The 26,292-nt window shown below is 45.9% G+C and overlaps 1 protein-coding gene across 2 annotated transcripts in view; it reads left to right on the top strand.

Annotated features, from left to right (window-relative positions):
- Positions 1 to 26,292, top strand: part of SLC22A18 (solute carrier family 22 member 18) — a 72,583-nt gene that overhangs the window by 11,900 nt on the left and 34,391 nt on the right. The window lies entirely within an intron of this gene.

Consider the following 26,292-nt stretch of genomic DNA (forward strand, 5'->3'; position numbering starts at 1 on the left):
GAGAACTTTGCAGGCAGGGTAGTACACGTGGCTATAACCTTCCTGGAAGATTACCCAGCATCTCACTAGTGGGGAACAAAAAAAGACCTAACAAAAACCCATGTGAATTTTTGAGCATTTTTTTGCTCTGCTTCTTTTATTATGGACACTTGCTTCTGCAGAATCAGGTGAGCATGGAAATAACTTTTTTCGAACTTTGTGAGCATTAGAGCTGTGCTACAGTGTAGAATAGTGGTTGAAAATCACTAGGAGAATCTCTGGGTTTAGTGAATCTGCCTTGTCACTGGCAAGCGTCGGTCAGTGTTCCTGGCAGGGGTCAGTGTCCACTAGATATCATTGTGGGCTTGCCCACCAGTGTTCCTGACACTGCCTCTCACCATCATGGTGATCCAGGGCCACCTTACCAGCCTATGTCCCACCTCCCTTCCTTTGTACTGCAATGCCATCTTGTTAAAAATCAACTTTCATGAACTCCAGGATGTGAAGTTAAATGTCATTGATTTTTTTTGTGTGTGTGTTTTTTTTCTCATGATCTTTGTCCTAGTGCCATAAGCACCATGGACTGTATGAGGTGATACGTGCTTAGGGCATGCTCCATTATGGTGTTAGGCATCGCACATTGCTCTCTGAACCCTGTTGTGTGTCCACATGCATTCAGGTGCTGCAGCAATACTACTTTGCGTCTCAAATCTTTGCAAAGGTTAATGATTAGAATACTTTAACCTTGCTTCTTTAGGGAGTAGCCCCTGAAAACTCTGTTTGCTGCTGTACCTTGGCAGCATTGGGTCAAATTAATTGCTGCAGACAATCTCAGGAGTTTTCTTCATCTCACTTGAAACCTGAAAGGTTTTCTTTAATTATTTTGTGATTGGTGCTTGTTCTGTGTTTGTGAATTGACACAAGGCTGGCTAGGAGGATTCATTTTGTAGTTGAATATAGTGCACAAAATGAAAATTGGGGATGTACATAACAAATAATTCAGGATTTTAAAGTTTTTATAGCTGTTGATGCTTGGATACGGTTTTAATTAGTATTATTTTTAATTGAATACAGTGATTGTGTCCCTTTGTGCATGTCAACTGTCTGAAAATAAAGGTTACTTCAGTTCCCACCTTAATCTGTGATTATATGCCCATATTTAAGAATTGTTATCTAGCAAAAAATTATGGGGTTTTACTTTCCAGCGTGTGCATCAGTTGCTGGTGTATGGAAAAATCAGTAATAGTAGAGAATCCCCTGTTTCAATTCACTATTTAGGGATAGTTGAATGCATTCCAGCATTTGAATGTTGGGACTTGATGCTGTCAGACGACAGAACGCTTCCAGACTCCCCTTATTTTGGAAGCTTCTGGCCTTTACATTAGTGCCTGCAACATAACACTGAGGAAAGTGAATGTTAGTGGTCATTACAGAAAAGTAAGGGACCTGCGCTTGGAGAAGTACGTAGCTTTTGACTTTCCCATCACAGTGGGTTATTTCCCTTGCATCCGGCGGAGGGCAGCTTCGGCTCGCAGTTCATGCCTCACTGCCGAAGTACCCATCCCATCGCAGAGATTTCGGGGCTGGCTCTTCTGTCCTGTAGAAGTACTACGGAAAGCAGCCTGTCTGCAGGCAGCATTTCGTTTTCTGCATGAAGATCTGTGCATCCTCGTGGAAGGATGGTAGGAATTTCCATTAAAAAGGGACAAAGTCCAACGCACTGGCAGGATCCTTCTTGACCACCCTGACATGCAGAGGGCTGATTGGATTTTATAAACAACAGCTTGAGGCTGAGAAGATCACTCTGGGTGTTTGGTAGAACCTTTGCTGCAATCAGATCCCACCTTCCCTCTGACACTGTGCTTAGTTCCTCTGCCAGATTTCTGTGCAAAGAAAAGGAGGAGCAACCTACTGATTTTTAGCCTTTTGGCTGATGCTGTTGGTGAGTTGGCAGGTGAAGACAGCTCCATGCCACCAAACAGCCTCCAGAGCATCCCCAGCACCTCTGACTGTGTCTGAAGCACTAACCTGGAGGGAAAGCAGTGGGTGTTGCATTATGGTCATACCCGGGGCTCCTTGACCTTGTTGCCATATCCCACAGATCAGCTGTTAATCATCCCTCTCTGCCACATTTTAAAAGGAAGGCTCCAGCTGTACTTGGAGCTGCATAATTACTTCCATCTTTTTCACAGAAGAATGGCCCATTCTCCTTCCTCTGAAAATAAGGATTTCTGCTATGTCATGGAAGAGCAAAGCTGGAGACTTCTGTCCAGTCTGTTCTTTGCTTTCCCTTGCCACAAAGCTGGCCAGCTTTTCCTGTCTGTTGACAGCCTTATTCATACCTTAGCAGTGGTTTGTGTACAAGAGACAGGGCAGAAACCAGTCTCAGTTCCTCAGCTGATGTCATTTTGGTATTATGCAACTGTATTGTATTTACCATTGATGCATTTGACCTAAGGAGCCAGTCTGTTGTTGTTTTTATTGTTGGAATAATATTTGTCAACTGTTATTTATTAAAGGAGCCCCAGGGAAGTTGAATGGCTTGTTTTGATTCGCATAGGATTTTTTTGGATGTTGGGTCCTGACCTCCACTCCTAAGCTGTAGCCACTGTCTGCAGCCCTTCTCTCTCTGAAGTACTATACTTTTTCCCCATGTTTTCCAAAACTTTGGATGAACGTGTAGCAAAGGAATTGTGACTTTTAGACTGGATATGTTTCATCTATAGAGCGTGGCTTTTCCTTTTGCAGTTAAAGGAGCTGCTTGCCATCTGGCTTCAACTTACTGAATTTAACTGCTGGAGACCTTGCTGTTAATATATAGCTCTGTCCACTTGCCTCTGTACAGACAGTGCATACAGCTGTGAAGAACACACTTTTTATGGGTAGAGTGATGGTCAGGCAAATTTACACCACATGAGGATGAGGTTTAAACCAATTTATTAACACAAGCAGTTGCAATATTAACCATTTGGAAAGTGTTTTCATGTTTCTGTGCTGTTGTTTTTTTTTGGGGGGGGGTCTTGTTTGCTTTTTAAATAAATAAATAAATAAAAATTAGTGTTTTCTGGTCATTGGATTGGATTGTAAATATAAAATACCTAGCTTGAAAATAATGCCTGTAGACCAGCCAAGGTCCCCAGGTTCTTGGATAGTCTGAAAACACCATGCCAGCTCATGCACAAAAGGTGACTAAGAAAAGGAGCTCTGTTTGCTCCCTACAAATGTTCCCCCCTCCCTGTACATTTATTGCAAAGCTGTTAGGGGACCACAGGCTGCAGGTGAGTGTGAGTGTGTACCCCTGAAGAGAACTGATTTGGTATTTGCAGTAGACTTTCAAGGCAGGTGAAAGAAGAAGGCTGGATTAGTCTTTAAAAGTGGAAAGATGAGCCTAGGTAGCTAATTACAGAGATTTCATCCTTTCTTCTGGGACTATGATTAATTGCATTTGGCTTATTTCTTCTTTCTTTCTAACAAGGACATACAGAAGCTTTGCTGCATGACCGAAGATTTGTTTGCTTTCTATGGCCAAGGAGAGGTTTCTTCGGTTTAGTGACTCAGCTGTAGGCTTAAATCTCTTGGAGCAATTATTCTTTTGAACTTGGGATTTTCCTGGTCAAACCCCTTCAGTTTCTTATTTAATATTATTACAGCAGGCTTTGGGGATAGTCTTTTTTTCCCTGGCTGTGCTATTATCCTTCTTCCTCAAGGGGAAAAGAAGGAGCTTTTTCACCTGGAGTAGGGAGTTGCGTTTCTTTTCAATAACCCATTTGAACAATGTCCTCTGGCAGGGGATTTCTCATCGCTTCACAGAACAGTGGAAAAAACTGTGGGTGTTAAAGGGCTGAAGGCTGGGAGCCAGGAAGGCGGGTGGGAATACGGCAAAGGGTGAGAGGGCTGTGCTCAATTTCGGGACAAAGCAGGGCATTCCGCTGCTGAGAGCTGCTCCTGCTGCCTTCAGTAGAAACTGTGGTATGTCTCTGCCTGGGATGATGTTGATCAGCCAAGCAGCATGGATCGGTGACACTTGTACAGTCATTGCTTTTTCCTTTGTATCAAGGGACATTGGAGAAAGGGAGGTGGTGTCTGTCATCCACAAGCTGCAGTGTGGTCTATTACTGTTGGTAGAGCTGTGTGGTGTCTTGGGAGAGAATAGCAAACGGGCTGTTTGTCAAGGAGCTGGTGGTATGGGGAAGTCACAGAGGACCACAGTTGTGCCCTTCCGGATCCAGAGATTCTTTTTTAACTTTACCCTGCATGACAACAATTATAATTTTGGAATCCATGGTCCCAAAAATCGTCTGTATGGTCTATGTTAGCCAGGTCTGGATAGAGGATCGTGCACATCATCCCTCCACATCTTGTTGGTTGAGGGTTCAGGCCTAAGGCTTCTCTTTCTCCTCTGTTCCCATCACCAGAGCTTTCTAGTTCTGATGACTTGTTTAATCTATTCTTGAACCTGTGAAATGCCTCAGTGCATAAAGGCCTTTGGGTGGAGTTCACCTAATCTTAGATATCTACAGTGGAGACAGTTATACCTAAATTTGCTGTTCAGACTCCATGTGGTTGATGGACAGACACAGGCACTTCTACAGCACCATTTACCTCCTCGTGAAGCAGGCCTGAAACAACTCAGGGAAGCAGCCTGCTTCACAAGATTTCTACCTGCTTAATACCAAAACACTAGCTCTGGCCATCAGCACATTGTGCCTGTGCTCACAGTTCTGGAGTTTGATACTGGTTTGTGAGCATACCAGAAGTCACCAGGATATAGGTCCTGAACAGTATCCCCCGTCTGTGCTGCCTTCATGCAACACAAAGGACTGCATGAAGCTCAACCCCAGCCCTTCCTTCCTGCAAACCTCTACACCACCTACCACTTCTAGGGCACCAGTTTTAGATTTGGGTCCACTAGCTTTCTCCTATTTACCCATTGGAAGATCACAGTAATACTGCAAAGGTGCCCTCATTCCTCCTTTGCAGACCTTCAGGAAACCTGGTTCTTCCATGTTCTCCCTATAACCCATTGTCTGAACTTCAGTGGCATGATGATGGGGCTAAGAGCTCCTCTTTGGTTCTTCACCTATAGGTGGGGCCCTTTCCCAAGGGAGGAAGTGGAGTTCTGGGTAGGAACCAGCAGCTCATGGGTGGGAGAGCCCATGCCTTGTGTCTGCACTTAAGGGTATTGGGGTATGACTGAGGAGGGCTGAGCTTCGATTGAGCTAATCACTTGTTGCTTGGCAGCCCATTCCTCAGGATTTTCAGAAGCTCCCCATTTTCTTTCAAAACCCACTTAGTTTTCTTCAGGTATTTAGTGGGAAGGTTGTGAGTGTGGCTATGCCAGCTCACAGGGCACGTCATGGAATCGTAGAACAGTTTGGGTTGGAAGGGACCTTTAAAAGTCATCTAGTCCAACCTTCCTGCAATAAGCAGGGACATCTTCAACTACAGCAGGTTGCTCAGAGCACTGTCCAACCTGATCTTAAATGTCCACCTGCCTCTTCTCCCCACAGCACTCTCCTTCCTCCTAAGCATCTCTGACCTTTTGGGTTAGCTGCTTCATCTTCCCAAGGAAACCATGATGAAAAGGCATTTAAAGAAAAAGAAATAATAAGAAGAAAAGGAGAACTTCCTCATGTGGCTGGTTTGTGCTGCTTAGACAGAGGGCTGAGGTGCGGGGGCTTGCACCAGAAGCATGGGAAGAAAGAGCAATTTGTGGCATGGGTTGACAGTGGTTACCCCAGCAGATGGACAGTTAGGAAGTGAAGGGAGGGAGGAGGGGAATACATATGGGAGAGCCAAGGAAGTTTCCCGACTGCCTTCTCCATCTTCCATCACTCGTGTGTGCCGGGGAGGCTGCCCTGCCTCACTGCCTCATGCCTGGAGTCAGAAAGTGAGTGGGTGGCGGGTGAGCGAAACCCTGCTTTATGCGTGGTGGCTAGATCACAATCAAAAGCTTGTGTGTTTGTGAAGTGAGCTCTGCTAAACAGTTACGGATGTTTGAATGCCACTCCCCTCAGCCGGTGCTTGGAAAGCCATGGGTTTCTGTGCAGTGCCGTGCCCTGCCTGGTGGGTTGTTAGCTGTGATTCTGTGAAGGTTGCATTGAGGTGGTGGCCAATTTTTCTTGTCAAGCCTGGCTTAACAATCTCAAGTGTAAAACATAAAGAAAAATTAAAAAATCCGAAATGTGGAATTTTATGGAAGGGCACAAGGTATTTTGAGTCTGGCCTTGCTAGCAGAGGCGGTGTCAGAGAGCTGAACATGACCATCACTGCACAAGTTGCACAATAAGGCAGTGTCTGCTCATGACTGACTCACTGGACCTTCATCTGCTTTTCTGAATCCTTGAATATTTCATGACTGGGCAGCAAATCCAGCAGTATCACTGGGTATTGAAATCTACGGAAATGGAATCATAGAATCATAGAACAGTTAGGGTTGGAAAGGACCTTAAGATCATCAAGTTCCACCCCCCCTGCCATGGGCAGGGACACCTCACATTAAACCATGTCACCCAAGGCCTCATCCAATCTGGTCTTGAACACTGCCAGGGATGGAGCATTCACAACCTCCCTGGGCAACCCATCCCAGTGCCTCACCACCCTAACAGGAAAGAATTTCCTCCTTATATCCAATCTAAACTTCCCCTGTTTAAGTTTTAACCTGTTACCCCTTGTCCTATCACTGCAGCGTTTTCTTTATTAACAGAAAATAGAAAACTCAGAAGAGGCTGTGGTTAATCCCTGAATTGGGATTTGGGGCTTGGCTCTGCTGTGATTTTCCTATGATGCAAGTAAGTCTTCCCATCCCTCTGCACTGGTGTTCCTCATGCATAATTTGGGGCAATGAGATTTTTTTCCTCCCCTCTCCCAATATATTTGCAATATTGCTATTTAGATTAAAAGGGAAAAAAAAGAAGACTTGGGGAACTACAGGATGATCAGTCTCACTTCTGTGCCAGGCAAGATCACGGAGCAGTTCTTCCTAGAAACTATGCTAAAATAATGGAAAAGTGGTGATTGATGGCAGCCAAGATGGCTTCACTAAGGGAAAATCATGCCTGACAAATTTGGTGGCCTTTTACAATGCAGTTACAGCTTTGGTGGGTAAGGGAAGAGCGGCTGATGTTATCTGCCTGGACTTGTAAAAAGCATTTGATACGGTCCAGCACAACATCCTTGTCTCTGAACTGGAGAGGCATGGATTTGGTGGATGGACCACTCAGTGGATAAGGAATTGGCTGGATGGTCACATTCACAGAGTTAAGGTCAATGGCTTGATGTCCAAGTGGAGACCAGTGACGAGTGATGCTCCTGATGGGTCAGTATTTGGACTAATACTGTTCAACATGGAGAGTGGGACTGATTGCACCCTCAGTAAGTTTGCTGATAACACTAAGTTATGTGGTTCAGTTGGTATGCTGGAGGGAAGGAATGCCATCCAGAGGGACCTTGGCAAGCTTGCGAGGTGGGCCAGTGTGAACCTTATGAAGTTCAGCAAAGCTAAGTGCAAGGTCCTTCACCTGGGTTGGAGCAATTGCAAGCACAAATACAGGCTGGCCAGAGAATGAATTGAGAGCAGCACCAAGAAGAAGGACTTGGGAGTGTTGGTTTATGAGAAGCTCAACATGACCCAGCAGTGTGTGCTTGCAGGCCAGAAAGCCAACTGTATCCTGGGCTGCATCAGAAGAATTACGACCAGCCGGTCAAGGGAGGTGAATCTCCCCCTCTGATCCCCACCTGGAGTACTATGTTCAGCTCTGGGACTTCCCACATAAGAAAGATGTGGGCCTGTTAGAGTGAGTCCAGAGGAGGGCCATGAAGATGATCAGAGGGCTGAAGCACGTCGCCAGTGAAGACAGGCTGAGAGAGTTGGGGCTTGCTGAGCCTGGAGAAGAAAAGGCTACAGGGACACCTTAGATCAGCCTTCCAGTACATAAAGGGTGCCTACAAGAAATCTGGGGAGGGATCTTTTATAAGAGCATGGATTGAAATGGCAAGAGATAATGGTGTTAAACTGAAAGAGGGTAGATTTAGATTAGGTATTAGGAAGAAGGTCTTTGCTATGAGGGTGGTGAGACACTGGAACACGTTACCCAGAGAAGTTGTGGCTACCCCATCCCTGGAAGTGTTCAAGGCCAAGTTGGATGCGGCGTTGAGCAACCTGGTCTAGTGGAAGGTGTCCCTGCCCATGGCAAGGAATTTGGAACTTGATGATCTTTAAGGCCCCTTCCAACCAAAACCATTCTATGATTCTACAGCCTTTGAGACACAGACTCTCTGTCACTGCTCATGCAAATTGGGGGAACACATTGGGGGAACACATCCAGTTTTCCAGGATGTATCCTCTTCTTCATCCCCTGGTGATCTGGGCAGGCAGAGCCTTTGTGACCCCAGCTACCATGCCTTTTTTTGAGCTTGTTTCTTTTTTTAAATTGTTTATCAAACACAAGTGCTACACTTTGGCTGTTTCAGAAAAGTGGAAGAAAAAAACAAGCTCAGCCAGCCATAGAGCACAGTACCGGGGAGTCCCAGAGGCTGGGGGCTGAAGTGGAAGGCTGCAGAGCTGAGCCCAACAAGAGATTGCAGAGGGACCTGGAGGGCAATGTGGGGTGTCACAGTCTTCCTCTGTTTTTGCATGTTAGTATGGACAGTTCTCTTCTTCATCTCCTAATCATTTAGATTCAAAAGGTTGTGTTTACTTTTCATTCTGATCTGCTTTGGTGAACAAACCCAGCCTCGTGGTGAGGTTGGGGCAGGAAGGATGTGGTGCTTATGTGGGAAAGACTATCAGACAAGGGAGAGAGGGAAGGTTAGGATGAACGGAAATGTGTGGATTTGGCATGTGAAGGGTGGTCTGGGAGGAGTTACGACTTGGGGAATTGAGTGAAGCTGTGCAGGAGAAACGCTTAGTGCTTTAGATGTATTGGGTTAGCTGGGGGTTTAAGGTTGGGGTATCAGCAGGCTTGGGCTAGAAGGAAGTAGTAGTTCCAAAATGGGCTTTGATTTGCCATGGTGAAAGAAAGTGGACAATACATCCACTGCTTCTCCCCCCTGTTTTCCTCCTGCCTGAAATATTCCTGCTGCTAGAAAGGATGGGTGGAAAAGCAGCCCTTTTGGAGGAGTTTGGGGTTGCGTATTAAACTCTTGCTGTTGTTTCTCTTGGCTGTTACTGCCAGACTGATGGATAAGCAGGAGGCTGCCAGGTGGATGGGAGGAGGTGCAACACCCAGTTGTCCATGCCAGTTAACCGTGGCCTGGGTTAAGGCCAGGCTGCTCAAATGGGGTGCTCAGAGGCAAATAAAAAGGGTGTGACCTTTGCATGAACTACATCAGCTTCTGAGGCCCCACGAAAGGTTTTGTTTCCTTGCAGTCTCTTTATGAAACACCATTCACAACCACTCTACCAGCCTTCCAGAGCTAAAGATACGTGAAGCATTAAGGCAGTGAAAGCAGCCACATGGCAAAGGGGAGTTTCTGAATGGCCATGTCCAGGCTAACCCCAGCACTTACTGGGGCTCATCCTTTTAACCTGAAAAAATGATGGGTTATCGCAGCCACAGGAGAAGGTATTTCCAGGATCAGAAACGTTCTTTGTAGCAGTCAGATTGCAAGCTTCTGACCCCTCGGGCTGAGGCTTGAGCTGTGCCAACTGGTGCACCAACTGCCCTTGAGCACCACTGGCGAGCAGAGATGCTGATTCAAGAGGAGGGCAATGATACTGGTGTGGTCTGAGACACTGGACACCATGGTGTGGGTCCATCAGTGCATCAGAGAATAGCACCATGTGTTGAGCCAGCAGTGGGTCTGCACTAAAGCACATGCAGAAGCACTCTCGGTTTGCTCAGCCAGTATTTGCAGGAGGCAGGGCAACATGCCCTATAGGGTTATGCCCTATTTTGGGGGATACAGAGCAGCAGCTTTCTACGAATAGCACATCTCGTTGTATTTTACTATTGCTTGGGAGGTGGCTTTGGTGGCCTGGGAGAGACGTAGACCTTATTTTTTCATTAGAGTAATATGCTTCATTTACAAATGCATAAGGGGCTCTGCTCTCATCTCCAACTGCCCTCTAAAGCAGAAGTGCAATGATCAGGCTTTCCAGAAATGACTATGGTTTTCTTTCAGTCTCCCACTTGGGGATGTCTAATGCGGATTTTCAGAGGATAGAAATTTAGCACTTTTGGAAATCTGGTCTGTTTAAGGTAGTTCAGGATCTGAAAACTTTAAATATTTTTGAGCACCTGAGGTTTTCTTGTTTACTTGTTATTACAGCAACCGTTGCTTCAGTTTTCATTTATTTTTATTGGTGGAGAGGAGATCATAATCCTTTGTAGTCTGTATGCAGTATAAACTTTCTCAGTCTCACTAAATGCTCCTTTATTCCACGATATTCTAGGCTGAAACTTTTGGACTAGTTACCTTTTCACAGAACTTCACTGGGAATCCTTTTGAAATCTGCACCATTTTTGTTTTTACAGGATTTGGTTTGTTTTTTTTTTTACCCCAGGGTATGTGATATTGAAGTAATTGGAAATGTTTCCTTTGAGTTAGGTTTTAAATCAAGACCTGGATGAAGAAATCTTTAGAGGAAGGAAAGAAATCTCCAGAAAGCAGAAAGATTCCTGCAGGATATTTCTTTTGAAAACCCAAATAATTAGAAATCCCCTTGGAAAAGCCATCTGGGGAGCATCTGAGCAATGCTTAAAGGAGGCCAGAGTTTTAAATGCTGTTCTCAGACTTTAAAAAATGGGAGGATGAAAGACAGTAATGGTTATTAAAGGTGAGGATGTTCATATATCAGATGTTTAAATTTACTTCCTACAGAAGCTATATCAGGCTCTTTCCTGATATAAAGCTGCATAACAGATTATCTGTTATTGTGTGTGATGGGGTTTCTTTCCTTTCCCTTTCTGACTGTCCAGACACAGTTGGATATGAGACAGATGACAGATCAGTTCTTCTGGCTGATATTTTCCAGTGTAGTCCTGGATGTTTCCCAGTCCTTCAGTAATTGCTTTTCATGGCAGAAAGAGGCCTACTTCTATACAGACCTACTGATTTGGGGAAATTTTGAAACCATTTGCTGAAGAACTCCTTCAGGGTAACCAGAGGAGCCTGTGGTTGGTGACACCAGGCTCACGCCTCGTACTACACCCACACGTGTTCCCGTTGCATGCGATTACAGGGTCTGGGATGTGTAATTGCCTGACTGTAATCTGTCCACCTTACCAAAAGTTGCATCACTTTGCTTTTGCCTGGGTGCTGTGTGGCAAGCACTTTTCAGATGGAGTCTCTTAGCCCTTGAAGGATTCATAAAGCTTTTCCTGTGCTTTTGCATAAAGCCTGATTATTATTTTTTTAATTGTTTTGTTTCTTAGGGATGGAAATTCAGCTGTGGCAGGGAAGGATTTGCAATAGATAGAAAAGTACATCTGTGGCGCAAAACTCCTCTGAACAGCAGTAGAGCTAAATTGTTCTAAAGGTTTCCAAAACACGAATGCTCTCTTGACTGTTAAAGCATCCAGTGTAAGCAAATGTCATTTGTCCTTCTCCAGCTGTGCCAATTCATCCCATTCTGTACTGGTGAGAGGCCAGGTGCCCACCAGTAAAGCAATCAAGCGCTATGTGCATTAGTCACCTGCCTTTGCCTAAATAGGACCTGAAATCAGATGATGCAAAAAGAACTGCCAAATACCTACCAAGAATGATCCAGCTAGGAAGTAAGGCCTCACCTATCTGCAGGTCTACCCTGAGAGCGGGACACAGCAGTGAGCTTGGCGCTGGGCAGCAGCAGCACCCTGTGAGGAGGAAAGTGCAGGAATGCAAATGGCATGGGCACAGAAGCCATCTGATGCCACACCCAGGCACTCTTTATTGTGAAAGAGGATCTATTTCTGGACTCTGGAAATGAGCCATCCAAAAGTAAATGTTTAGTCAGCCTTGCAAGCTGTCTGAAATGCATGACGTGCAAGCTGTCTGAAATGCAAATCTGCCTGTGACAGGGCAGATTTGTATGGATGGGGCTGACCTTTCTTTGCCAAACATGATTCTGCTGTAACAAAAATTTATATTCAAAAGACAGTAAGGTGTGGGTGAAGTTTGGTTTTCTGTACTAGAGAAATGAGTTGTCAGGGAGAAAAGGGAGTCTGCCCCTTCAGCAAGGGCTCATAAAGAACATGGGGTGGAGGGCTTCCCTGCCATGAACGCTGTGCCCTTTAAGAAAAGCCTTGGTTCTGTGGCTTTGGCACAAAACTGGGGGTTGCTGTCAATATTTGACTCATAAGCATGAATGGAGCCATTTGGCTTTGTGTTGGGCAGGCTTCTTGCTTTGGCTAGGAGCTGCAGATATAGCCTGCGAAGGCAGGGAAAAGGCAGTGCAGTGACAAGTAGAGCTTGGTCACAGTGCTGGGGATGCCTGGGCCCCTGAAGTAGATGGGGACATCCTGTCTGACACTTAATGGACATCTCCACCTTGAGTCAGTGGTCCAGGGGCACACTGCCAAGGAGCAGCAGCAAGCACTCAAGTGGAGCAGAGTGGGCCCATGGCTGGTCAGTGTGGGGCGAGAGGGACGGAGGGCACCAGCAGCCAAGCACAATGGATTGGCCAAAACCCACTTGATTTAGCCATATGTCCAGGTTTTTAGGTGTTGGAGACCTGCAGCTCAGACTTCATGATGATTGGGTCTCAAGCTACATTTTAGGTCTTTTGGGAGAGGAGTGAGTTACAAAAATGTGGATCTGGGTTCAGGTTACAATTCTGCTCCCCAGGGCTATTCCAGGTGTTCAAGCACGAGCTCTTGGACCAGGCCCATCTCTAATTAGGCATGTTCTTTAAAAATATTTTCCTTCCTCGGCTCCTGTTCTCTTGGCTTGTTTCCACTAGCCCTCTTTGCTGCACTAGAGCACAGTTTGCTGGGTATGTTAATTGAACTGTTTACACACCTGGTTTCCTGCAAGAATAGACACCTAGCTCCTTCTTTTGAAAAGTCTAGCCCAGAGGCTGTAAACAGGAATTGTGCTATGTCTGGAAAAGCTGAACTACTTCTTATCTGTACTCCCTCAGGCTGTGGGAGAAGCAGCTGCAGACATGGGTCAGTTGAGCATGAAAACCAGCTTGCACACTCTTCCCACAAGTCCTGTTCTCCCACCCAGCTCAGGTCCTCCAGCAGCTGAGGAGCCACCTTCTTCACAGGGTTATTCCTTTTCACTGTGGTGGTGACAGGAGGAGCCCCACATGGCATTTGGGTCAGCTCAGATGTATATTTTGCCACATGTATGAGAGTCGAGTGTGTCATTTTCAAGCTATGTTCTGTGCAAGACTGCTGATGGGACCTTTCCTGTCTTTTCATGGCTTTGCCTTCCAAAGTTAGTTTCTGTCCAAGCTCCCCAAAAGCATGGCGAGTTCATCACTCCCTATACTCTTCTAGACGTGGCTGAGGAGCATCTTTTCATATGCCATTGTGTGGCTCAAAGAATGACTGTGGAAATACAAAATTGGTAATGCTTGTCTGGTGTGGAGCTCTTTGGGCTTAAAATGTATAAGCATAAACAAGTGCTATTGCACAACTTTAATTTCAAGGTATAAGAGAAGCAGAAAGGCAACACAAACTTACTGCACAACTTACTTAACACAACTGTTTCTGCTGTTGAGCCAGGTAGTATTGGAAAACCCTATAGAGCTTCCTCAGATGACAAAACAGACCTTCTGACCCTGCTGGGGAGTCACCTCTCACACCAGCGTGCACTCTACTGCCTTAAAATACACTGATCTTGTGGACATGTTATCAGCTTCTGAATCCCACTTTGCAGCTGTTGTCTTACTGGGGTGACATTAAGTTTTACTTTGCTGCTTCATTTCTTTGCTGACCGTAATTTAACTTCATCTGGAAGATACCAGGTAACCTTTGTAAGGCCATGAGTTGGGAGAGTTGGTTGTACTGTGCTGTTGGTTGTTCACAGGCTATGGAGTGTGATGCTGATGTGCTGGGCCTTGGTATCTTAAACTTTCTGGGCTTCTTGAGATTTCTGAAAGCACTGTTGGTGAAGGCCCCTGGAAGAGTCCCCACTGGGTAGGCCCTTGGGAAGGGGCATGCAGATGCCTGGGCTGGGAATAAGAAACAGGAAATCAGATGCACCTTAGGGCTAAATTTGCTATCCAAATTCCAGTCCAGGTAGGAATGGAAAGTGCTGCTGTTCCCAAAGCACTGGGCTGGACTGAGATTACTCCAACAAGCTTCTAAAGGGGACACAAAGTCATCTGGTGGGGAATGAAAGAAAGCATGAAATAGCTTTTGGGTGCACATGCCATAGGGAGCTCCAGCAACTCTCTCTGGGACCGGCACAGCTCCTAATCACCCAGCAAGCAATGACTTTGTTGTTGAACTTTATGTTGGTGCTGATTCCTGCTTGGCTGCTGAGTGTTGGTTATATGCCATAAGCGTTACAAGCTGTAAGGGCTGGGAAATCTCAGCTCTGGAAAGAGGCCCAGAAGAATGAAGGTGGCAGGTACTGTTGTCCAGGCTTGTGTCAAAACCCTTTGTGCAGGAATAGGAGAGGGCTTACACTATCACCCCGATTACCTTTTCCTCCTGTGTAATCATGCCCCTCTTCCAAAAATCAGAAAGCAGGGCTTTTGCTAGAAACCAGTGGCTAGCTAGATCCAGCATGAAGCGGCATGACCATTCATGCTGTGCTCTGTGTGCCTGCTAATAGTACCAATCAAGCAGGAAATTATTTTTGGAGCAGCAAAGCATGTTGAAACTCAGCAGAAGGCAGCTGTTTGCGTAACCGGGGTTGTGGGAGAGCTGCCTCCCTTGTTGCCAAGCGCTTGACTTCCTACACTGGTGAGAAACAGTTTCCTCGCTGCCGGCAGTGTGAGCAAATCCCCTTAGGCTTGGGAGGCTGGGCTTGGTCCAGCATCCGTCACTCCTGTAGCTCCTGCTTCACTGCTCGGAAAGTCCTGGGACACTTTTCTGCAGGGGTCTGAATTACTTGATTTTGACTCCTTAGATCACTGTTCAGCCTCTCCTTAGAAGCAAATGACCTGCAAAATAAAGGGGTTTGTCCAGAGTTTCAGATGCATTTTGGTTACCTTCCAGCAGAGGTCCACATCTGGCAAGTAGCCCATGCTGGAAGTGAAACATCAGTTCTGCCTCATTCTGATCATCTGTACTGTGTTTTTACACCCTGGATGGGTTTTCAGCACCAGTTCAGAGCCCCAGAGGTACCTGCAGTGCTTGGACTGTTTTTGCAAGGATGTGTCCTGGCTCCTTTTCAATTTGGCTGTTTCAGCAGCTCCCAAGTGTCTAAGAGGGGCTCGATAATTTTTTTTGGGGGGTGGGTGAATAACTTGGCATATTCCTGCTTTTTGACTCTCTGGCAATGCCATTTCTACCTTTTCTTTCTGCTGCTTTAGTACAAGCTGGTAGGGTCCAAACCCTGGCCTTGCCTCTTGGAGGGGGTTCCAGCTATATGTTGATGGATCACATATAGAATCATAGAATCGTTAGGGTTGGAAAAGACCTTAAGATCATCTAGTTCCAACCCCCCTGCCATGGGCAGGGACACCTTACGCTAAACCATATCACCCAAGGCCTCGTCCAACCTGGTCTTGAACACTGCCAGGGATGGAGCATTCACAACCTCCCTGGACAGCCCATTCCAGTGCCTCACCACCCTAACAGGAAAGAATTTCCTTCTTATACCCAACCTAAACTTCCCCTGTTTGAGTTTTAACCCGTTACCCCTTGTCCTATCACTACAGTCCCTAATGAAGAATCCCTCTCCAGCATCCCTATAGGCCCCCTTCAGATACTGGAATGCTGCTAGGAGGTCTCCACACAGCCTTCTCTTCTCCAGGCTGAACAGCCCCAACTTCCTCAGCCTGTCTTCATACGGGAGGTGCTCCAGTCCCCTGATCATCCTCGTGGCCCTTCTCTGGACTTGTTCCAACAGTTCCATGTCCTTTTTATATTGAGGACACCAGCACTGCACACAATACTCCAGGTGAGGTCTCACAAGAGCAGAGTAGAGGGGCAGGATCACCTCCTTTGACCTGCTGGTCATGCTCCTTTTGATGCAGCCCAGGATACGGTTGGCGTTCTGGGCTGCGAGCTCACACTGCGGGCTCATGTTCATTTTCTCATCAACCAACACCCCCAAGTCCTTCTCCGCAGGGCTACTGTGAATCTCTTCTCTGCCCAACCTGTACCGGTGCCTGGGATTGCTCTGACCCAGGTTTAGGACCTTGCACTTGGCATGGTTAAACTTCATGAGGCTGGCATCAGACCACCTCACAAGCGTGTCAAGGTCCCTCTGGATGGCATTCCTTCCCTCCAGCATATCAACCAAACCACACAGCTTGGTGTCATCGGCAAACTTGCTGAGGGTGCACTCAATCCCACTGTCCATGTCAGCGACGAAGATGTTGAACAAGACCACTCCCAACACCAATCCCTGAGGGACACCACTCGTTACCGGTCTCCAGCTGGACATTGAGCCATTGACCACAACTCTTTGTGTGCAGCCATCCAGCCAGTTCTTTATCCACTCGAGTGGTCCATCCATCAAATTGATGTCTCTCCAATTTAGAGACAAGGATGTCATGTGGGACAGTGTCAAACGCTTTACACAAGTCCAGGTAGATGACATCAACTGCTCTACCCCTGTCCATCAGTTCTGTAGCCCCATCACAGAAGGCCACCAAATTGGTCAGGCAGGATTTCCCCTTAGTGAAGCCATGCTGGCTGTCACCAAGCACCTTGTTGATTTTCATGTGCCTTAGCATGCCATCCAGGAGAATCTGCTCCAAGATTTTGCCAGGCACAGAGGTGAGACTGACTGGTCTGTAATTCCCCGGATCATCCATTTTCCCCTTCTTGAAAATGGGGGTTATATTTCCCTTTTTCCAGTCGTCAGGAACTTCACCTGACTGCCATGATTTTTCAAATATGATGGCCAGTGGCTTCGCAACTTCATTTGCCAGCTCCTTCAGGACCCACGAATGGATTTCATTGGGTCCCATGGACTTGTGCACGTTCAGATTTTTAAGATGGTCTCGAACCAGTTCCTCTCCTACAGTGGGCCCAGGGTCTTCATTCTCACAGTCCCTGCATCTGCCTTCCAAGACTTGGGTGGTTTGGTCAGAGCCTTTGCCAGTGAAGACCAAGGCAAAGAAGTCATTCAGAACCTCAGCCTTCTCCAAATCCTGTGTAACCAGTTCTCCCGAGAGCTTCCTGAGGGGGCCTACTTTCTCCCTAGTCTGTTTTTTATTTGCTATGTACCTGTAGAATCCCTTCCTGTTATCTTTAATACCCCTAGCTAAGTTTAATTCTAACTGGGCCTTAGCTTTCCTAACCTAGTCCCTATCTTCCTGGACAACATCCCTGTACTCTTCCCAGGCCGCCTGTCCTTGCTTCCACTTACTATAAGCCTCTTTTTTCATTTGAATTTTCCTCAGGAGCTCCTTATCCACCCAAGGAGGTCTCCTGGCCCTCCTGTTGCACTTCCTTCTGGTTGGGATGCAACACTCCTGAGCTTGTAGCAGGTGATCCTTGAATATCAACCAACGATCTTGGCCCCCCCTGCCCTCTAGGGCTGTATCCCATGGAACCTTCCGAAGCCGGTTCCTGAAGAGGCCAAAGTCTGCTCTCTTGAAGTCCAGGGCAGTGAGCTTGCTGCACGCTCTTCTCGCTGTCCTGAGGATCTCAAATTCAAGCATCTCGTGATCACTTCATCCAAAGCTGCCCTGGAGCGTCACATTTCCAAGGAGCCCTTCCCTGTTGGTGAGCACGAGGTCAAGCACGGCACCTCTCCTTGTTGGCTCCGCTATTACTTGCAGAAGGAAGTTGTCTTCCACACAATCGAGGAACCTCCTGGATTGCTTGTGCCAGGCCAGACCGTCCTTCCAACAGAAGTCAGGGTGGTTGAAGTCACCCATAAGAACAAGGGCCTGTGAGCGTGTGGCTTTTCCTATCTATCTATGGAGTGCTTCATCCGCAGGTTCTCCTTGATCAGGCGGTCTGTAACAGATCCCCACAGTAATGTCTCCCATAGCTATATTCCCTTTAACCCTGACCCACAAACTCTCTGTGGACTGCTCACCTGTCCCCAGACAGAGTTCCATACTCTCCAGCCTATCCCTAACATAAAGGGCAACTCCCCCTCCCCGCCTGCCAGGCCTGTCCTTCCTAAAGAGCCTGTAACCTTCCATTCCAACACTCCAGTCATAGGAGCCATCCCACCATGTTTCTGTGGTGCAGAATGATCATACCCCCATAGACGTGCACACGTCTCTAATTCCTCTTGTTTGTTCCCCATGCTATGGGCATTTGTATAGAGGCATCTGAGCCAAGCTATGAATGAAGCCGGCTCATTGGCTGGAGCAGCTGGGATATCTCTGCATTGCTCCAAGCATTTATTATAGGTTCTGGCAACTGACTGGATGTGTTGGAATGGAATGATGCCCCCCTCCCCCAACACATCTAGTTTAAAGCCTCCTTGACCAGTCTGGCAAGCCTCCTACCAAAACTGCTCTTTCCCTTCTTTATCAGACCAGCTCCACCAGCCCCCACTAGACCTGGCCTACAAGCTTGGGTCCCGTGTTCAAGACACCCAAACCCCTGACTATGACACCACCCTTTTAACCAGTTATTAACCTGGCCAATCCTCCTAGCTTTTTTTAGGTCCTCCCCTGTACCCTGGAGAACTGATGAAAAGACCACCTGATCTCCAGAGCCCCTGACCACCTCCCCCAGGGCTCTGTAGTCCTTCTTTATGTTCCCCAGGCTACTACTATCTATATCCCTAGCACCCACATGTATCACCAGGAGTGGGTAATAGTCCGTGGGACTTACTAGAGCAGGCAGCCTCTCTGCCACATCCCTGATCCGTGCCCCCGGTAGGCAACACACCTCCCTTGAGACGTGTTTGTCACCCTGATCTCTGCTTGGCTTTCATACCTTCATGCCAGAGCAGAAATAAATCCTTTCAGTCCTACAGTGAAACATTGTGCCCTGTGAAACAGCATTGTTAACATGGGTCATAGGATTGCGTTAGCCAGAAAAAATGAGATAAAACCATGGCTGCAAAGACGGCAATTGACCTGGTGTAAAGGGGGCTTAAATTCCTGCCCCCCCAAAATGTGATGCTTCTGCACAGAAGGGAAGGACCAAGCCAGTGCAGAGAAGTTTTGAAAGCTGCCATGGGGGTATAAAGCCTTTTCTGTTTGCAGTTTTATTATGTCATCCCTCAGTCATGCGAATGTTGCCCCAGAAGAAAGACTTTTTGACATTACTGCCTTGTTCTGGAAAAGTCCCTGCCTGATTATTCATGACTGCTGACTCCTTCAGCCATGTGCCACTTTCCTAAGGACTGTAGGGTGAAAAGAACTTCCCTGACGCAGTGAAAGGCAGCAAAAAAATCCAGTGTACCCAAACTGAGTCACCCTGAAGTATTTATGGCTTTCCAGTTTGGTAAAGTTGTCATGAAGCCTGGTTATAGTTAGAAATGGTGTCTGTCCTTTGCCAGGTTGAAGTTTCTTACTGTTACATGAATGTACGTCAGCAATGAAGCCCCAGAGCTGGGGTGATGAGCAGGGCAATTTCCATACTGTGAACTTTTAAAAAAGCTGTTATTTCACTTTATAGTAACCTTTCAATATAAGCACTGATGGTTTCTGGGTGGTTTGGTAATACATGATAGGCCTTTTTATTTCTTCCTGTCCCATCTATGTCTAGGATTGCAGCTGTCAAATATTTCACTGTCTAGGGCTGTTTAGTGTCTTGTGGGTTTAGTTGCAAATCCAATTATTTTTCCCTTGCCACTTAACTGTTCCCTGTGGCATTGTTATGCCTGTGCTTTTGGACATGCTCATTTTGTTTGGGAAGGAGATAGGATGGGGTGGGTGCACCCTTGGAGACCTCCCAGGTCCATCCCAAGTGTGCTTCCTGCCCTGCCTTTCAGTAATGTTTCTTTTTTTTTGTTGTTGCACTAAACTGACCTTCTGTTGGCCTATGTCTTTTGTGCCCAAGTGAGGGGGTTAAAGGAAAGTGGTGGAAACCCGTTTGGTGGCTGCTTTAGCTGGTCCCTCATGATTTGCCTGCTCTAAAGCCCTGTTGCAGTCTTCAGCCAGTATTTCTTGGGACCTAAACTGAGACATTTATATATATGTAAAAGTTGTACCCCCAAAGGGAATCACATTTCCTGACAAAAAAATAGTATCCATTCCATAAAATTAAGTTAGTATGAGCCTCAGCAGCTAATATTCCTGCAATGCAAGGGAAGGAAGCAACTGCACAGTTGAGGAGCAATATACTAAATTATTCTGTTTGAAAACACTAAGGTAAGTCCTATTTCCTGAGATGAATGCCACAGTTATGTCTTAAGCAGTGCCTCCCTCTCTTTGCTGATATTTTACCAAAGGGTAGCTGTAGGGAAGGGTTTAATTTCTTTTGTCACCTTATCTCTGGGAACCACTTCAGTTCCATTTCAGTGACATTCCTGCAAAGCATAAGACTAGAAAAGGGTTTATTGTCTCTTTGAACTGCCTTTCATTCTGAGGAATAAGGGTATAATTGTAATGTAGGAAGGACAAACCGAACATGTTCAGGCTTGTCCTGCCTGATCTTTCCCTGTTTTTTTCCCCCCACCCCTTTGCAGCTAGCACTCATGATTAGGATTTTCCAACTGATAAAGTCTTGACTAGCCTAGGGGCTAATATGCTCTTAGCTAAACAAGCTCGCTGGACCGTTGGATATGTGATTTCTTTAGATGCCAGCCAAGACCAGCATTTGCCACTTTATTTGTGTTCACCACCAAAGCATCAATCCCTCACTGTTTATGTCTATGGGATGAGTGCTGGGGGAGTCTTAGACAGATGGCTTTTCATATTCCCTCTGGGATAATTTTTTCCACGTGTTTGGTGATCTTCTGGTGCTCTTTTCTCTCAGTCATGTCTGGATTTTACAAGAAATAGGTCTGTGGAAGACATTAAAGGCAAATGTTGAACAGACTTAAAAAAACTCCAAAAGAACATCCCTAAAGCCTTAAAATCTCATGGTGTTTTGCTTTTAGGTTATCTCATTATCAGTGTAGTTGAAATACAGAGTTTGTTGGCTGTATCTGTCAATACAGTAAGTTGTGCTTAGTTTGTGTCATTTAATAATAAAAAATGTCCTTAAGCCCGGTTTAACTACTATCTGTTATCTGATAACTTACTGAAGAGCAATGAATTTTAAATCCTTTCCTGCTGCTAATCCATATCTCTGCTCTATGGCTGAGTTCTTTGTACTGGGTGATGCTGTTTTGATGGGGATTGGCAGCCATCATATCTACATTGCTGATGTTGGGCCTGATCCTGTAAACAATTTTTAGCTTTTACTGACTTCACATCTTTTCCATGATGTCTCCAGTTGATCTTTTCCAGTCCTTTTCCCACGATGCCTCTGGTGCAGCCAGGGTTGCAGCATTTCTCGATAATTCCTCAGGATCTGAGTGGCTTGTTTTACTTTGACCCTGTGGGTTTTACTCAGTTCTTCCTCAGACAAGTTTCCACTGACTCAAATTCTTGCTTTAATTGAGTCAGGGCTCCAGTATACGTCCCTGAGGCGAAGTCTGTTTCTGAGGGAGCTAGATCCTATGGAGCTGGGTCAGTCAACACTGGCATGCAATGGCAAGGCTCCTTAGGATAAATTCTTGAAACAGTAATAGGGATGTCACACACTTCCAAAATCTACATATGTGTGCTTCTCCCATCAATAGTGCTATAATATGCATTGCTGGTGTTGCGTTGGCAGGATGTTGCGAGACGCAGCAGGTTTTGGGTTCTCATTGCATTGGTGGTGTGGCTGGGGCAACAGAAAAGACTTTTGGGGGATCCATGGAAAAGGAAGAGGAGAGGAAAAGTGTGGCCCACTTGTCTGAGCACTAAACATGGCATGTGAGGCACCTGATTTTTAAGGCTCTTCTTCCACCATGATCTTTATGGAACCTTAAACATAGGTTTCTGTGCTTCATTTCTCTGTGAGTACATACGGGGTGTTTGTACCACCACCCCCCACAGGTATGTTATAAATTATGAGATTTAAGGTGTGAGTCTTTCAGCTGCTACTGCATTAGGTCTGTCTCTGTATGTAAGAAAGGAAAACCTTATATAAAGACTATTATGAAGACTTGATGTGGACCCCAGTCTGGAGATCCTTGTACTTTGGACACCCCAACATTTCCCTGGTGCTGTACAGATGTACCTCTAACAGGCTTGGCAGCATCTTGAAGTCCATGTTTTCATAGTTTTGCCTTGTTGAAGGTAAAGAATTGTGTGGTTTCATTTCACTTCTTCGCTGTTGCACTGAAAAGAGAAAAAACAACCAACCACTAGTCACCTCAAAAGGCAGATAATTTCCTCATCAGCCAGTTTGTCTGTTGATGTGGACCTCTTTGGCGTGCTGAAAGCAGCCAGCTTCTCCAAGGATCCAGGATATCACAAGTGCCAGTCTAAAACCATTGTCACTGTCAGACACTAAGGAACGTGGCCCATTGCTGCCTTGAGTTACCTGGTTGTAGCATCTAAAATACAGGTGTTCCTTAAGATCCCTGCCAAAGTGTGTGGCCTCTGGCTCCTGCAATACGAGATGGCTTGAAATGTAAATCTCTTAGGTACAGCAAACCCCAAGCATGCAGTGGGCCAGAGTTTTGCTCATTGGAGTTACAGAAATGTATTGTTGAGGTTTCCAAATTCTTGGTTTGGATACAGCTCCTGGTCTGCAGACAGCTGGTGGCTCACACACTGCTCACCCCAATTTGTTTCCAGCTGCTAATCTGCAATTAAACACAACTGAAAATAGAGTAAACACTTGGCTTTCAATTCTCCTTGCGAGTCTGTCAGGTAGCTTGCAATTTCTGTGCTCCACTGGTGGTGAATGGAGCAAGCTTCTGCTGTAAGCATGTGGCTGGGTGGAGAGGTTGCCCATGAGGCTGCCTAAGATGTGGTTCCCACCAAGTGCTCCTGTAAATACCAGTTCAGCATAATGCAGCTGATACTAACTAGCATCCCTGTAGGTGGTCCCAGTATTGGGGCCAAGATGAAATGTGGTGAGAACAAGGAACGAAGCGCTGTTTCTCCCTAAGGGGAGTGCATCTAACTGAGAGCAAAGGTGTGTTAGGCAGAGCTCAAAGTGCAACCGTTTCACTAAGTCTGGATGTTCTCATTCAGGGCTTTGGCGATGCTGGAATCCACTGAAATATGGAAGGTGCATAGAAGACCCTGCAATTACATTTAATTGGTATGAAGTGTATTAAATCTGTTTTTAATTCATTGCTCCAAAAAGTGCAAGCAACTTCAGTTAATATTGAATGTGCTTTTTAACCCAAATAAATTATATTCTACTGTGCTTAACAAAGTAGTTGTTTGCATCTTTCAGTGCAAAGTTTCCTAGCTGTTCCTTGACTAGTGTTTGTCCTACAAAATGGTATAGGGGATAAAACTACTACAGTTTGCAAATATGCAACACAGAACAACCTCTTTTCTGAATATATTTAACACGCAGAATCCATTGTCGTTATGGGAGGAGGAAAACAAAATACTTAATTGGGGGAGTTCAGTAAATACAGTAAGTGAGATCGCTCCAGGTTTGAGCATATGAAGCCCGTCCAAGCAAACGAACTGTGCACCTTTAATTATCGAAGTGGAATGACTCACTCTTCTCATGCAGATGCCTCTTTCTGGGGTCAAACTCTTCATGAAGTCAAATCAGCTGCACCACAGCCCTCAGGCTCTGTCTTTGCTGGAGAAAGGGTTGTTTTCAAGAGGCCTGTTGTGCAACCAAAGAGGTTGGAGTGGTATGCTGGAAAGTCTTCCCCCTGATGTGTGAAATGTTTTATTTGTGACTTTTGGGTATTAGTGTTTCAACATTGCTTCCCCTACAAAATTAGCCCTAATGTGTCCTATTTCATTAGAAGGTCTTACTAGACAAAAGGTGCTGGAGCCCTTGATGCAGCATGGCAAGATTTTTCACACCTGAAGGTAGGAGGTGTTGGCTGCCACTACTTGTTCCAAGGCAAGATCAGTCCACGTCATACCTCTGGTAGGATGCTGTTACAGTTACTTACCTCAAGGTAAAGAAGTAACTTGTTTTGCCAGGGATTACATAGCTTAAAAATGTTATTAACATGAATGTGGTCCTGGTAAGAGATGAAATTTAAGTGTCAGACTTGGCTAGTCAATGACTTTGCTATCTAGCTTGTCAGCCTTTGGGTGTGGGCTGTGGAGGGAGCCTTGCCTTTTGCATGACACAGGGATTGCGCTATTGGATCATTGCAGTAGCCTCACCAGTGCCCTGCTTGCAAAAGGGACTGGCAGCTTGAGTCCTTTGGTGGGCTGATGCTGGGACACCTCCAAGCACTGGCAAAATAGGTAGTTGCCTGCGGTATTGGACTGTCTGCCCACAGTCCTGTTGTCTACTTGCCTGTGCCAAAGTGGCAAGATGACATGCTCATTGAGGAAAGCCAGAGGATCTGGCATCAGTGTCTTGAAGCGCAAGAGGTCCTCTTGGAAGTAGCAGTCACCGCCTGTCTCCCTAGCATCAGCAAAGGCAGTGGTCCTGGCTTGCCAGAGCTCTCTTTGTGCTTTCTTTCCCAGCCAAATCCTACCTCTTTCCCCTGCAGGAACTACCCAGACCCCACCCGTCATCCTTGGGCAGCAAAATTTCAACTCTGCCCCCGCGTTGTTTTGAGCCAGCTCTGGGTGAGTGAGTGCATCACAATTGGTGAGACAATTCCAGACGATGCCAAACTTGCGGATACTCGAAAACCACTGCCGTGGGCCGAGACCTGGCATGCTGGGAGTGCAGCCCAGATTACTACAGCAAATCCTCAACAGTTTCCTGCCCAGCTGAGTCTTTTGGAGTCTGTAACATTGTAACCTCATAAAAGCTAGAAAAGCTTGAACTCATTCAAAGATTATTTCACACCACCTACAGTACTCTATGAAGTCAGACATGCTGTAACATATGATTAATGATGTGTTTGGTGATGAGTCACCAGGTAGTCTAGCAAGCACTGCTCACCTTCTAACCAGTGTGTGTGTGGGAGTCCTTACCCAGAGGCACACCCAAGCTGAGCGTTTTAATAATTTACCACATTCTGAGCTTAGAAGAGCAGTTTTTGTTGCTTAATTAAAAAAAATAAATAAAAATACTTAAAGGCTTTGCCACCATTAGGGAACAAACCTCCATCAGGAAGAAGGGGGAGACACAGAAAACTATTATTACTTTGTGTGGTTTGAGTGTCCAAGAAAGACTGGGGAAATCCATGTTTAAGAGATGGGAGATTGCATCTTTGTGTTGCATTAAACAGTCAATTGATAAGACAGGTGAACATTTCTTGACCCAAAACGTAGCACTACCCTTTCCTAACTGAGTGTCCCAGCACAAAGTGAGAGTTGTGGTTATTCTTATTTGTTATCTGAAATGTTTAAGGATTGTAGAAACCCCCATCATTTTCCAGGGAATGAGCAAAAAGGGTCTGTCTGTTTTGTGAAATGGTGGTGAGAGACATGGTTTTGGTTCAGGCTACAAAGAAGGAAATAGCGCTTGCATCCCCAACATGATCTGGTATCCTTCATAGTAAGAAGCCTAGGGAAGAGAAAGAGTGGGACAAACTTGCACAATACTTCACTGATTACTTTTCCAGCCTCCAACTGTTCTCAGCTCAGGGGATTTCCTGACATGAATGAATGTGGTTCGTGACTCCTTGGTAACCCTCAGTAGATCATTCTTCCAAGTGCTGATCTAGCCTCACCTTCCGCCTGTCTAAACCTTTTGTTTCCACAATGCCAGTAGCTACAAACTCCACTGACCTTCTACATGCTGTGGGAATAATTAGGCCTTTCTCTTCATTTGAAGCAGTCCTTGTCAGCTTTGTTTGGTGCTTTCCAGTTCTTGTGGTGGAAATGACCACGTCAGTCACTTCCTAGCCCCCTGCTCCAGCTCCCTCACAAACGTGAACCTTTATTAGATATCATTTGTCTGCAGCCTTCTCAGGCATAAAACCAGACACCATGAATCGTCCTCATTGCTGTCCTCTTAGCCTGTCCCATTTCTTAGATACCTTTTTGTGGAGAGGGGACCAGAACTGCATGCACTTGTCGAAGTATTGCTGAACCAGGAGTTTATACAGTAGTCTAATGAGGTTCTCTGTTCACTTGCTGTTTCTTTCATAGTAATCCCCAATGTTTAGTTAGCTGACCACTGAGCCAGTGATTTTGGATTTTGTGAAATAGTCTATGATAGTTCAAAGGTCTTACTCCTCAGTAATGAT

Source organism: Pezoporus occidentalis, unplaced genomic scaffold, assembly GCF_034315485.1.
Source record: "Pezoporus occidentalis ecotype Australia unplaced genomic scaffold, CSIRO_AGI_Poc_V1 ctg137, whole genome shotgun sequence".
NCBI lineage: Eukaryota > Metazoa > Chordata > Aves > Psittaciformes > Psittacidae > Pezoporus > Pezoporus occidentalis.